Genomic DNA, 13,715 nt, shown 5'->3' on the forward strand with positions numbered 1-13,715 from the left:
TTTCATATTTATAATAGTCTATTTAGTATAGCATTTTGGCTAAAACAAACGGTGTTGTCCGTTCCAATGGGGCTTCCTGTCATTCTGGTGCACTTCCAGGTGACTATCACCTGGAAGTGCTCCAGAAGGACAGGAAGCTATTGGCCAGGTGGTCGTTGTAGACAGGTTCTACTGTATAAAAAATACATGAAGACAGCAAAACAAATAGTGACATACACAATGGAATGACCACTGATCGGACTGGCTTACCATTTAAATGCATTTTAAAATGAAAGACTGATATATATTTTTGATTCAAAGAATTTTTAATTATTGTTCAAAGTCAATAAATGTACAAATGTAACCATGGGAACTGATCATACTGGCAAATGAACACATGTACCATAAAACCCCTTATAAAAGATATGAGTGGTTTTAGGGCAAATTTGTATTACTCAAAAGGATTTACTGTTCTACAAAGATTATTTAAGTAACAGGCAACTTTAACTATTTTATCCATAAGAGTGAAGTTTTCTTTATCACGGTTTGCAACATAATCAATCGGAACTGGACCACCCAATATTGTATACCTTTGCCTAATGCAACTTATCACTCGCTCTACATGTATTCTTACATTGGCAATTTTACGGGTGTCAATAACATCAGCTGTCGACAACTGTTTGCGACCTTTCATAAAAGCAGGTATTTTAACTTCAGCACACATCAGGCCTACCGAATCGCTAATGTCAAACCCTCTGTCAGCCAAGACTAAATCCCCAGGTAAGAGATTGTTTAGAAACCCTGAACTCTCTGTGATGCTTTTATCGGACACCCGCCCCCCATATGCTTTAGAAATAAACGTGACAGCACCTTGAGGGCATATACCAATCAGAAATTTTATTGTGTTGTGATGTTTGTAATTAGACCATGTTGTTGCTTGAGCCACAAGATTGGAAGACCTATCAATAAAAACTTCAAAGCAATCAATGATGACTGCTACTTTAACTCCAAAGTGCTTACGGAATTCCATAGGCATTGTGTTCGTTAGATACTCTCTGGAGGGCCATTGTAGTGTGAAGCTGAGTCTATGAAAGATTATGTCAATGACATTAGAGATTACACGTGAGATGGTTGATGGTGATACATTGAAGCGATATGCCAGATCTTGATTGGTGAGGTTGAGTCGAAGTTTCATGAGAGCTATGAGCATTTGTTGGAATTTTGATAGCTTGCTCATAGCAGTGTGACTCAGTAAGTCCTCAATGCTCTGATAGACAATCATGAGAACAGCAAAGGTCCTAAGGCCAGTGTAGAATCTAACGCAATCATCGTCCCCTTCCATCATCTCCTGTGAATAGGAGCTACGTTTCAACTCATCTCGCAACTTGTAATTCTCCTCCATTAAGCGTGTCAGCTCCTTTTGCTCCATGTCTAGCTGCTCCATGGTGATGTCAGTCCGGCTGCTGACTCCAGACCCGTCGTCATCAACATGCTCAATATCCATGTCCACAGGTAGCATGTCTGATATATTGAGATCATCTGCAGAGAGCTGGGTGACAACTGACATGGAATCAGCTGACACTTGATGATCCGTTGACAGTAGCAGTAGACTCTCTGCTGCAGCCAAGGTTTGCTGCCTCGGGTTACGTTCTGCCAGCCTAGATTTCCTAGAAGCAGCCGTTGCCCCAACTGGCTTCACCTTACTGTGGCCTAGACACAGGGATGGTGCCCAGTCAACGTCATCCTCCATGAAAAGAGCAGAGGGTTTGCCTGAAAAAATATTCAAATATGTTAAGGTGACCATTTATAAATTAAAGATATTTCTATCATACATTAATATGTGTGTATTTTCTAATATCAACAGTTATCTATGAACACACACACACACGAACCATTAAACTACTCAAATTGTGAGGATAATAATAATGCAAAATATGTTATTTAATATTCTTTCCTATTATATTATTTTAAAACTGCATTCAAGTTTATTCAATAAATAAATTTGACACTTCACACCATCGATTTGTTATATACACCAACGATGATAACCTATGTTAATGGTTATAATCTAGTCAGCTATGCAAATCTCTTAGCCCCGCGTACACCGTATGAGTTTTTCTTCTTTTCGGGTCGATTCTTCAGTCGTGCGCCATGGGAGGGAGGGGAGCAGGCATCCCCAAAGCGACCTCCGCCCGGCCCGGGACCCGCGGTCACAGATCGTGAGCGGTGAACTTTTTAAACCCCGCGGTTCCGTAGCACAGTTTGAGATGTATATAAGTACCACGACTGAAAAACTCGTACAGTGTATGCCCGGTGTAGGTACCAGATTGACTCGGGCTGCCAGATTGACTCGGGTCCAGCGCCTTCAGATGACGTCACTATACATGGTTGGTTTAACGTTTGCTCAATTGCGCAAAATATTGTAATTGGTCTGGACAACTTACTAAAGTAATTATAGCGGGGTGTAGGTTTTATTCGAGAGCGGGATTGCAGTTTGTAAACGGACAATTTTACGAAGAAAATCGCCATGGTCCCTGCGCCTCCCAATGACGTCACCTTATGGCAACGCCACTCAAACAAACTACATAGAGCCCGCGGTCTGCATTTGTAACGAATCAATTTTATTAAGTTAATTTAGCTGTTTCTTTTTTCTCAAAAGCTTGAACGAATATTCAAGCCATTTTACAAAAAAAACAAAAAATAAAAAAATCAACAAATATTTGACAATAGGGCTTGGTCGTCATGACGTATTACTTTGTGTGGCCGCCATATTGAAAGCCTCCGCGGCTCCGCCCCCGCTACTCAGACTACTGCCTATGACTACCGCATACTGTACTCCCTCTCTCAGCCGTGTTTTAATTTGATTAATTTTTACCGTAACTTCATTTCAACCATGGTAAACCGTTGCTGTGTTGTGGGCTGTAACAGCGCAACACATGATCGCCATGGGAAAAACATAGAAAATGGGTTAACTTTCCACCGCTTTCCTGCCTGGAGGCGCAACCACGGGAGAGACAGCAAGCGCAATGGAGTTGTCGGCTCGCTTGGATCGCGGCTTTAAGACTACCGATCATAACTTTCCACAGTATCCCGATGTCTATGAGAGTATGTTCCCTCCATTTTCATTCTGGTAAGTTAAAGCTGCACGGTTTTATTTAATAGCCTACAGTTTCTTTCTTTCAGCCGCACACCACATACATGCACATAAATACTAAAACGGCAGCGGGAAAAGGCTCAAATACGTGAGAAACCCGGAGGATTTAGGGAGGGCTGGCAGTTAACGTTACTAACTAAACCTTTGAAACACATAGCAGCTAGTTAAAAGTACATTACATGAGTGAGCGGTTGTTAGCACTAATGGTTAGCAGGTGCCAGAGCCCGTCTGAGCACAGCTGACCTTTGTGTTCCCACTGTTTGCTGGCTTTATAATCTGCCGCTCCTGAACCCATCCATTCGTGAACTGCACATGAGACTCCAAGGACTTGTAGCTTTGGAACTTTTATGAAGTCTAGGCGCTCACACCACAAACTAGGTAGCCGAAGATGTCCGATATGCAAAACAGTGGCAACAAGTGGTCGTCGGCGCTCTATAATAATGCTGATTTTGTCAACATACCGGTCCCTGATTTCTCTATTTAATGTGTCCCGGTAAATTTCAGATCCTTTTCGGGATTTTAACATATTTTTTCTATCTATTCTTTCTCAACTCTACTTCTACGTCTCTTCGTTCAACAACGTTATGTCAGAGGTATTTTAACGTTGCGTTGCTGTCAATATGGCCGCCACGTCCCATAATGCAACGCGGATCCCGAGCCCTATTGGCTCAATGTTTGGAAGAATATTGTTAACAAAAATGGAAGGGCTAGCCAGACTAATTTATCCAGCATATATCTTAAATGTACCAAATACCACAATAAAAAAATAATCAAATTGATCACAATTTCATCTGGAATAATAAAAAAACATGTGATCAGAAAGAACAACATCAGTACAAAAAGGAGGAATGAACGTTATTGATTTTACAGTGATGAATGCCGTGATAAAATTAAATTTGGCTGCTGACTTTTATTAAAAATGAAATTAGTTTATGGTTTAGTTTCCCTTCACAACTTAAAAAAAAATTGGAGGAATTAAATCTCTCTAAGGTTGTAACTTCTTTGATCCTGCAAAATTACCGATTAAATTGTCAGACTACCACACAAGTATTCCAAAATGATGTTAAAAGTTTTCATGCCTCGACTAATTTACAGGAAAATAACCGTAAATTAACAAAATAAAATAGATTTGTAACAAATGGAGACCGCGGGCATAATCTAGTTTGTTTGAGTTGAGCTGCCATATGTAGACGTCATCGGGTAGCCCGAGTCAATCTGGTACCTATACCGGCTTTTTTTAGCCATGAAAACACTGTACGAGTTAGCAACGCCATAGCAACGCCACATGCCTAGCAGTCTATCTAACTAAGTACTACTCATGCTACTAGACCGTTCCATTAATTTAATTTACAATCAACATATCCATTGATGAATCAGCACCTTACCTTTTACAAAGTGATCGCTGCACACGCGTGCATTGTTGATGTTCACGTTCTCCAGATCAGCACGTGAAATTCGTGTCAGCCAAACATGCCGCCTGCGCCTTGAAAACTCAAGTGTCTTAGCACACTGCCAGTCTATTATAGTAGGCAACCTATAGAAAGACTTTGTGTCCCTCCCAGCACGATTCCCGCAACCAACAACGCAACAGGTTTGCACCATATTGAATAGTCTTTTGTAAACGCTCCGCCGGCCATGCGAGTAATAAGCTAACTGGGCCAGTGCAGTGGTGGGTAGTTTTCTTCTTCTTCTTCTTCTTCTTGATTTTATTGGCGGTTGGTAACAAACTTTAAGCAGCATTACCGCCACCTACTGGTATGGAGTGTGGTTCGAAATGGACTATCAACTTATATAAGTATTTGTATCTTCCTACTCCTACCTTTAATATATAAGTTAACTAAATGAATTTCCTATTTATATATACCTACATACTCTCATCCATTTTTATATATATCTTTATAATCCACCGCCCTAGATCATGCACCCATTCACACACACACCTATTTTAATCATATTCTTTGAAATAATTTAGTTTTCTTTAAATATTTAATAATTATTTGTATATGTTTACTCCCCGAATTCTTCCTCAAAATATCTATCAAATTTATCTTTTCCTTAATACATTCAAACTCTCCTTTCATACACCTTCTTTCTCTTTCATACTTATGGCATTCTAACATAACATGTTCTATCGTTTCATATCTGTCACAATAATCACATTTTCCATTATTATGCTTTTGTATTTTAAAAAGTGTATAATTAAGACCTGCATGCCCTAATCTTAATCTTGTTATCACCCTTCCCTCCTTTCTATTTCTTCTTTCATTTCTTTTCTCTCCTACTATCTTCTGTATTTTATAAAACCATCTTCCTGTTTTTTCTTCATCCCACCTTTTTTGCCATTTTTCGATCAGTTTTTCTTTAACCATACTCTTTCCCTCATATTTACTTGTTTTAACTTTATATAACCAGCTGAAATCCCTCCGCCTTATAATGCACACATTGATGTAGTCACCTCTGTGATGCAATATACTCAAAACAAATCTAGCTTCACCTAATGGACTTAGATCTGTGATTAACCCCAGAACATTTTTTTTAACCAAATCATTTGCAGTTGTTGGTTGGAGTTCATCTGCTGTGTTTAACATAGCTAAAAGTTTCTTTTTATTATTATTATTATTTTTTTTTTTAGAAATAATGTCTTCAGAAAGAACAAAAAGGAGAATAAAGGCAAAAGCGGAGCAATATTTGCTTGAGCTTGAAAATAAGTCTATGGCTTTGTTGGCAGATAATTCTGAGAACGTGGATTCCATGGACACTTATGATGCTTGTGTTGACAATTTATCAAGTAATCATTCAGAAAGAACGCAAAGGCAAATATTGGCAAAAGCGGAGGAACATTTGCTTACCCTCGAAAAGGAGTCGGCTGATTTGTTGGCAGTTAATTCTGAGTTCTAAGTTGAACAGTAATCAATAATTCAATTAATTGGCTGTTATAGCTTTGGTAAAGCAAAAAATTCCTAATTCTATTATTTCAGCTTCCTAATTAAGAATATTTCGGTCTTCTTCATTTCGGTTCATTCATGGCCATAAACTGAGTATCTCTTTTTGTGGACAGAACAAGGGATTTGAGAAGCATCAACATATTTCAAAATGTTTTAACATTTCATGATTATAGCAACCAATCTATTAATTGTTGAAATAATCAACAACTATACAGTAATCCATACCAGTAGATTAATCAACAATGAAAATAATCTAGATCCCGAGTTTTTGTTTTTGTCAAGTTTACCACCGGTCCTTTGCCACATGTTTCTCCCCTTTCCTGTCAGTCTACTGTCAATAAAAGTGAGCCATTAGAAGGTGCAAAAAAAAAAAATTAAAAAAAAAATTTAACTTTGTACTGACTCTGTTCTCCCTTAGATCCCTGCAGTGGCAGACATTGGAGGGAGCACTGTGGGTGAGGCCATAAGACGGATGATGGTCTTCATCATGGACCATGACCTGTCAAGGCTGTATAATTTTGTGGGCCGGAATGGCAAGCGGGAATTCCGGTCTTTAAAGCTGTTTGAAGTTATATTTGGTAAGTGCATAATGGATAATTAATAACTGTAATATAGTAACTTTTGTCAAGATACATTTACACTCATTTATTGGCTATGGTTATTACTGAAATGCCATTTCAGTCATGCTAGAAAGCTTAATTTAATGTAATTGGGATATTAAAGTAATCAGTTTTTGGTGAATATCACTTCAACATGGTTGACTTTACAATCCTTGCTGAGAGTGTTGTTGGCACATGTGAAGTGACCGTAACATATGTTTCCTGCAGGAGCTTTAAAGAAGAACAGCCTAACCAGCCAGATCACCAGGAAGGATGTGGAGAGGGCAGTGTCAAAATGGCTGATTAGATCACCACTAATCACATCGTGAAGTTTGCAGACGACACAACGGTGGTGGGCCTGATCAGGGATGACAACAACCAGGACTACAGAGAGGAGGTGGAGCAGCTGGTGGGCTGGTGCAGAGACAACAGCCTGATCCTGAACGTGGAGAAGACGAAGGAGATCATCGTCAACTTCAGGAAGAACCAGCCTCACCACGCTCCACTGCTCCTCAACAACTCAGCTGTGGAGGTGGTCAGCAGCACCAAGTTCCTGGGGGTGTACATCACGGACAACCTCACCTGGACTGCGAACACCATGTCACTGGTGAAGAGGGCACAGAAGCGACTGTACTTTCTGCGGAGGATGAGGAGAGCCCGCCTGCCCCCGCCCATCCTCACAACCTTCTACAGAAGCACCATAGAGAGCATTCTGACCAGCTGTCTCTCTGTGTGGTGTGGAGGCTGCAGTGCCTCCGACTGGAGGAACGTGAGGAGAGTGGTGAGGACAGCAGAATGGATCATCGGGGCTCCTCTTCCCTCCATAAAAGACATTTCATCCCAGCGCTGCATGTCCCGAGCCCGTAACATCATCAGGGACCCCACACCCCCACCATGGACTGTTCTCCCTGCTGCCCTCTGGGAAGAGGTTCCGCAGCATCCGCTGCAGGTCCACCAGGTTCTGCAAAAGCTTTTTCCCTGCTGCCATCAGACTGTTGAACTGCTGTTGAACTGCTAAACTACAACCCACAAACTCTGCACAACATTTGCATTTTTTGCATCATTGCAGCTCATATAGCATTACAAATGCTATATCAAATGCTAGTCTAAAATTGCACAAATAAATGCATTCATGCACAAATGCCCTTGCACAATCCAATCTGTACATAAATGTCTTTTTTGTTACATTTCAATTGTTTGTATACTGTATACTTAAAATCTACTGTTTACTTCTAAATCTCTGCCGCACCTAAAACTGTAATTTAACTTCTACTGCGATTTACAAAAGCTGTATGAAACAAAATTTCGTTCTGTACGCACTCTGTGCATACCGAATGACAAATAAAGTTGTCTAAGTCTAAGGGACAGGGGAGGCAATAGACAGGCCAGACCGGTCCGTCCTTCTCCCACTAGATCCACTTCTCGCTCAGCCGAAGAAAATTTGTTATGGGACCATTTTTTTTTTTGTCTGTTCCATTTTTTTGTCTTGTATAAAACTTTCATAATCTGTATCATATTGTGTGTATTATGCATCTGTAAAATACATATGCTTTTGAAATAATAAAAAACCTTGAACAATGACATGGCATTTTTATTTATATAGTGCATAGAGGCAACTCGCAGTTGACTGCATCAAAGTCTTCACAAGCAGCATTTACAAAAAATAATACATATTACAATAATAACACAAAATGACCCACTCCAAAATTAAATAGCCTGTAATAATAAAGGCTATACAGTGTAGGACCCATAATCAGCCGAGGGTCCCATGTGGGTGAAAACTGGGTTGCCCATGTGAAACCCACCCTCAGCCCATGTGGGCTTGCCCACAAGGGGCCATCATGGAACCCACTGACACAGCTGGGGCCCCAGCTGGGGCCCACTCACCAGCCCACATCCAACCCGCATGGGCCCCTCATGGGTGTGTTGGCAGGGTCTGCTCTGCCATCCTCCGATGGTGTTATAAGCCTTATTCCCGCATCAATATGGTATATTAATGCCGATTTTCAAGGCAATTTCGGCAACATTATGTTGTAACCTCTTAGCCACCGAGTTGCCACAGCGACCCCATGCGCCCGGAGGGAGAATCGCATTAACAAACTCGGTTGTAAGGGTTAATGATTTTACAGGACAAACCGGTCCTCAGAATATTATTTTAACAAATAACGTTTTGTTCAACTTGGGCTTTGCATTGTGAATGGATTGAAATACATGGCAGATGTTTTTTTTTACTCCATTCCATGTTTTTGTTAATCAGATCTGCAGTGAACCAGGATTCACTGAAGTATTCTGATTATAATCAACCACTTTTGTTTGTCTTTTGTTTGTTTTGCATGTAAATAGTTCCTTAGCTTAGCTTCTTTTTATCTTCATTTTGCTTAGTAGTTTAGTTAAGTTTCACTAGCCTAGTAGAGAGGATTTATTAATCGAAATATTGTGTTAATTCAGGTAAACAGCATTACATAGTGATGTTCTCTGGATGTTCATTTTATTTCTGTTATTAAATTCTTGAACTTGAAGAGAAGTTGTCACTCCTTTATTCTATGTGTGTGCAGGTTTTGCTGTTAAAAGATCGCTAGTGCTCGAATTCATCCCTTTCAACCATTGTCCTGATATCAGCTTAAGAGCTGATCATCACCAGACAATACTTAACAGACAGAGAGTTATTTATGAAACATTAAATAACTTTAAACAGTGTATAATTGCACAACAAGCAACATGCACTATTCACAGGTGATCATAGAATACTTTATGATTTTGGAGGTTTATGAAATGGCAGAGCCAGGAATAAAGGCTAAGATAATGTAAGATAAGAAAATAAATTCCTTTATTGTCCCACAATGGAGAAATTTGGGCGTGACAGTGGCAAAGACACAGCCAAAGTTACACAATTAATAATAATGAAAAAAAAACTAATCTATCCAAAGGTAGTTCTAAAGCAATAGAGGATGAGCTTTATCAGAAACGGCAAAACTGAATGTAAAAATAAATGCCAGAGTAAATACTGCACAATTATTGATATTATGGCAAACTTAGGTAAAAAAGATGAAATATTCAAGTTAACCAGTGGAAAAACACCAGCCTGTTCACAGAACAATATCACATAGTATGCAATATGCAGGATAGTACAGCACTTCTTGAAGTAGCTAGAATACCTAGGAAGAGAAAAAGTGAATCTGATGGGGACAATGCTCGCACAACTATATATATATATATATATATATATATATATATATATATATATATATATATATATTAGATAATGTATAATATATATATATATATATTAGATAATGTACAATGATACCCACCTCTTCAGAAATTTTGTTGTGATATGCGTCTTCCTGCAGCTTTGACAGCGACAGTGTGCTGTAGCTGTGGGGTGCGGGTCACGCAGAGGGCAGTCAGTGTTTCTGACAGCGTTATTCTCAAAAGGTCCTATAGGGGGAGCACCACTCAGAAATGTCTTGAGCAATGAGTAATAAGCAAAATGTCTATATTTTAGATAGAAAGAACTAAAAAATAACCATGCGAAGAACTAAAGGTAATATTTTTGATGGACTATAGCATGATGTCATACCGCAGCTCTCTGATTTATGATCTCCTGTTTATAAACCCGGGCCGAACCATGTGTGTACATGTGTGCACGTACGTGTATGTGCATATGAAAAGCTGCCATTCAGGGCTCAGCCCCTCCCTTCCCTAAAATTCTACCATCAGAGCAGCGCAGTGCTCTCCGCCGTGGAGCAACATGGTGGAGAGCATGCCAGCAGATCAAAATGTTCTGTAGCTAACAGTATTATGAAGTAATGAGCTAGGTACTTCTTCACTTGAAATGTTCCTCTGAAAGGTGTTGCTGTTTTGCTGTGTAGATGGTGACTTGTGGGCAGGGGTGCTGCCAGGAATTATGAGCCCTATGACAAAAAATCTAAATCACCCCAAAAGCTAATATAAATATGGAACATTTTCTTTTGGGGGTCAGAGGCCATTGGAATTGTCCTAACCTTTCCCCCCTATATGCCCCTGCTTGTGAGAAGGGAAAGGAGGAGCTTCCAGAGCGGCTGGTGAAATATAGTGTTGAAATATCGCTCATTGCTCCGTTAAGCTGCCAATTCTACTGAACAGGTTTCAGTATACTTTTTTTTCTCCCAATATGGACTATCCAATAACCTACCCATTACTTACAAATACTCCTATTAGCAGGTGTCCAAATATTCAAAAATCTTACTTTGAGTAAATAAAATCAAGTTTGTTTCTCTAAAAGGGTCTGTGCTGCTCTCTTGTAGCCACACAGTTTTCTATCTTAATTAGTCTATGTCAGTGGTGATGTACAACATATGCAAGTAGGGTGCTGGATGGACCCACAATTTGCCCTGAAAGCATTCCGTACTTTGCTGCTCAGCAGAGCTGTCCAAGTTAAATTGGTTCCTTTACTGGACAGTGTAATAATCCACTAATGGATACCTGAAGATTTGCTGAGTGCACAGTCAAGGCAGAGAAAATAAGAATCAAAGGGGGGTGGGGGTGGGGGGTTCTCCATATGCATTGTAGGAGAGTATTCATTAAAGGAAATTAAACTTGCGCAAATATTTCTGCACATTAAGGTTTCAAGAAAAAGCCTAAGCAATAGTCTTCAAGGCTTTGCATTAGAAGACATTAGAACTCAGACATTAGACATTAGAAGACTGGAGTGGATATTAAATTGTCACCAAGCAACCTTTCATGAAAATATATCTGTAAGTTAGAGAGTGGTGTACTGGGGTGTAATTAGATGTGTTGAATAGCAACGTTCTCTTACTTGACCTTATAAATCAGTATTACATTGCGACTGCTCCTTTCTTTACTGCAGGTCTCATGCATGCAAAATTAAAAAACAAAGAAGTAGAGAACTTTTAAAAATCTGCCCACCTAAATAATTTTTTTTTTATTTAATACTATTTAACCACTATTTACTACAATTTTACGGGAAACCCTTCCGGTGAGACTTCTCCTTTTAACCAATAAGATGAGTCAGCTAAGCAGTTGGCTGACTAAGGACAGGCATGTTTAAGTCATTTATGTGCAACATTCAATGTACAAAAGCAAATGTTTTATGTTGAGTATTTAGCTATCAAAATTACATTTTTGTCCAGAAACATCTCAGTGGAAATTCTTATTTGTCTTTATTTTTTTTCTTTTAATATTTTTTTCATGCAGGCATACACTAAAACGAATGTTGGCAAAATATCCCAAATTTGGGTGTTTTAACCCTTTAGATTGTATATGTTAACTGTGGTCGGGTTGAGAGAAAGTTTCTTGTTTTTGGAAATATGTTTATTTCCTTTAAGCTCAGTGAGATGCTCCTGTTTTGTATGCTGAGCAATTAGTTAGGTTAGCACCTTGACTGCAAACAACAAGAAATCCTGCTCTGCTCTGAAGATACGTACTTTCTTTAATTAGAACCTACACTGTAGGGAAACAACTTTAGGTACTTTACCATGAAAATTAAAATAGCTTTCAGACTGACTGCATGTTTCTCAAGAGATCAGGCGTGAGCAGAACACATCCTCCTTATAAACCGTTTAAATATTTTTCAATTTGTCTTACAGATTTGCTGTAGAGCTTCTAGGGCATGGCAAGGTTCCCAGAGCACGCTGTAATTAGCTATAGCTCATAGGCTTGTTGCTCCCATAAAAAAATACTTTTCTTCTTCATTAGTGATCATCAGACCATGAGGGACATGACTAAAGTCAAGAGGGAAAACAAAACCGAAAGAATGTTTAGAAGGCCTATAATGTTTACACACTTTCCTGAGACTTGCTTCTTTTTTTTTTTTTAGGTCACATGACAGTAAAAGTGTCCGCTGACTTACCTCAAAGAACGTTGTTCTGCTCATTGTGCTTGATGGCGGTTATTATGTCCTTTCTGTGCCAGCAGAAAAGAAACACGAGGCAGATACTCATTCCTCTCACACGCACAGACAGAAATAGCTCTTCTCCTTTTCAGGACAATCCCCGGACTGACCCTTATTCTTTTCAGCCCTCTCCTCTGCCTCGCTCCCTCACTTCATCCGAGGCAGTGGAGAGACACAGAATCACAAGAGGCGCTGCACTCATCCTGTACCATGCGGTCTGATCTTTTTTTTTTCCCCAGTACTGCTGCCTCCTCCTGTTTTTTCTTAATTAAGTCATCTTTCGAGAAATGGCTTAGCTCAAACAAGGAGAAAAACCCAGTGGAGACTGAGGAAAGTAAAGTTATGCCAGAGGGAATGTATAAGGCACAAAAAATTTACGAGACACTCGGCAGGCACGGACTATATTGAAAAACAGAATACTAAAACACTAGAATATAACAGAATGTTATTGCTAAATAGATTGTATTTACTGGATCTAGCGCTTTCCTAGAAACAATGACCACTTCGTTCTTTACCCCAGAGCCACATTCAGCTAACCTCACACACATTCATACACCGATGCACAGATCAGTAGGCAACTTGGGGTGAAGTTCTCAGTCAAAGGTTCACAGTTATGGAACGCTTTACCACAGGATCTAAAGTCGCTGTCTAAAATCATGGTTTTCCCTGCAAAATTCCAACACTGGCTCAAAGAACAACAGTACTGTGAACATTAAAAATATGATCTGCATATGTTTTTTTGAATTTTACTTGTGCAACTTATCTTGTAATTTCATGGTAGTTCTTTATCTGCATTACAAAATTCTTAATTTTATTTAATTTTTTTAATCAAAAAGCCTAACCGGGGATGGGGTCTGTAAATTAGCCTTTGGCTATAAACTCTGTACATGCTACACAGGGTTTGATGGGTGATGATGTTTAATTGTACTGGCCCTGTAGAAATGAACGAGTAAATAAAATAAATGAGTAAATACAAGTAAAGTTAGTAATTTAGGAGATTATTCTAGGAAATGTTCAGTTTTAATAAGGCAATCGTCATTGTTGCTCCCATGTCTGTTGAAAGTCAACAGCAATAAAGAAAACCCACAAAGAACACACTGATTCATTAGTCAAGTGTACAACATGTTTACATTTTTGTTTCCTCC

General features: G+C 39.3%; 1 protein-coding gene across 2 annotated transcripts in view; it reads right to left on the bottom strand.

Annotated features, from left to right (window-relative positions):
- LOC110367257 (very-long-chain enoyl-CoA reductase-like) overlaps window positions 1-12,681 on the bottom strand; it is a 29,621-nt gene extending 16,940 nt beyond the window's left edge. For both annotated transcript variants that reach the window (XM_036125568.1, XM_036125569.1), the window contains exon 1: window positions 12,529-12,681. The gene's annotated coding sequence lies outside the window, so the exon portion shown is untranslated. The remainder of the gene's footprint in view (window positions 1-12,528) is intronic.
- Window positions 12,682-13,715: the final 1,034 nt, after the last annotated feature.

Source organism: Fundulus heteroclitus, chromosome 21, assembly GCF_011125445.2.
Source record: "Fundulus heteroclitus isolate FHET01 chromosome 21, MU-UCD_Fhet_4.1, whole genome shotgun sequence".
Lineage (NCBI taxonomy): Eukaryota > Metazoa > Chordata > Actinopteri > Cyprinodontiformes > Fundulidae > Fundulus > Fundulus heteroclitus.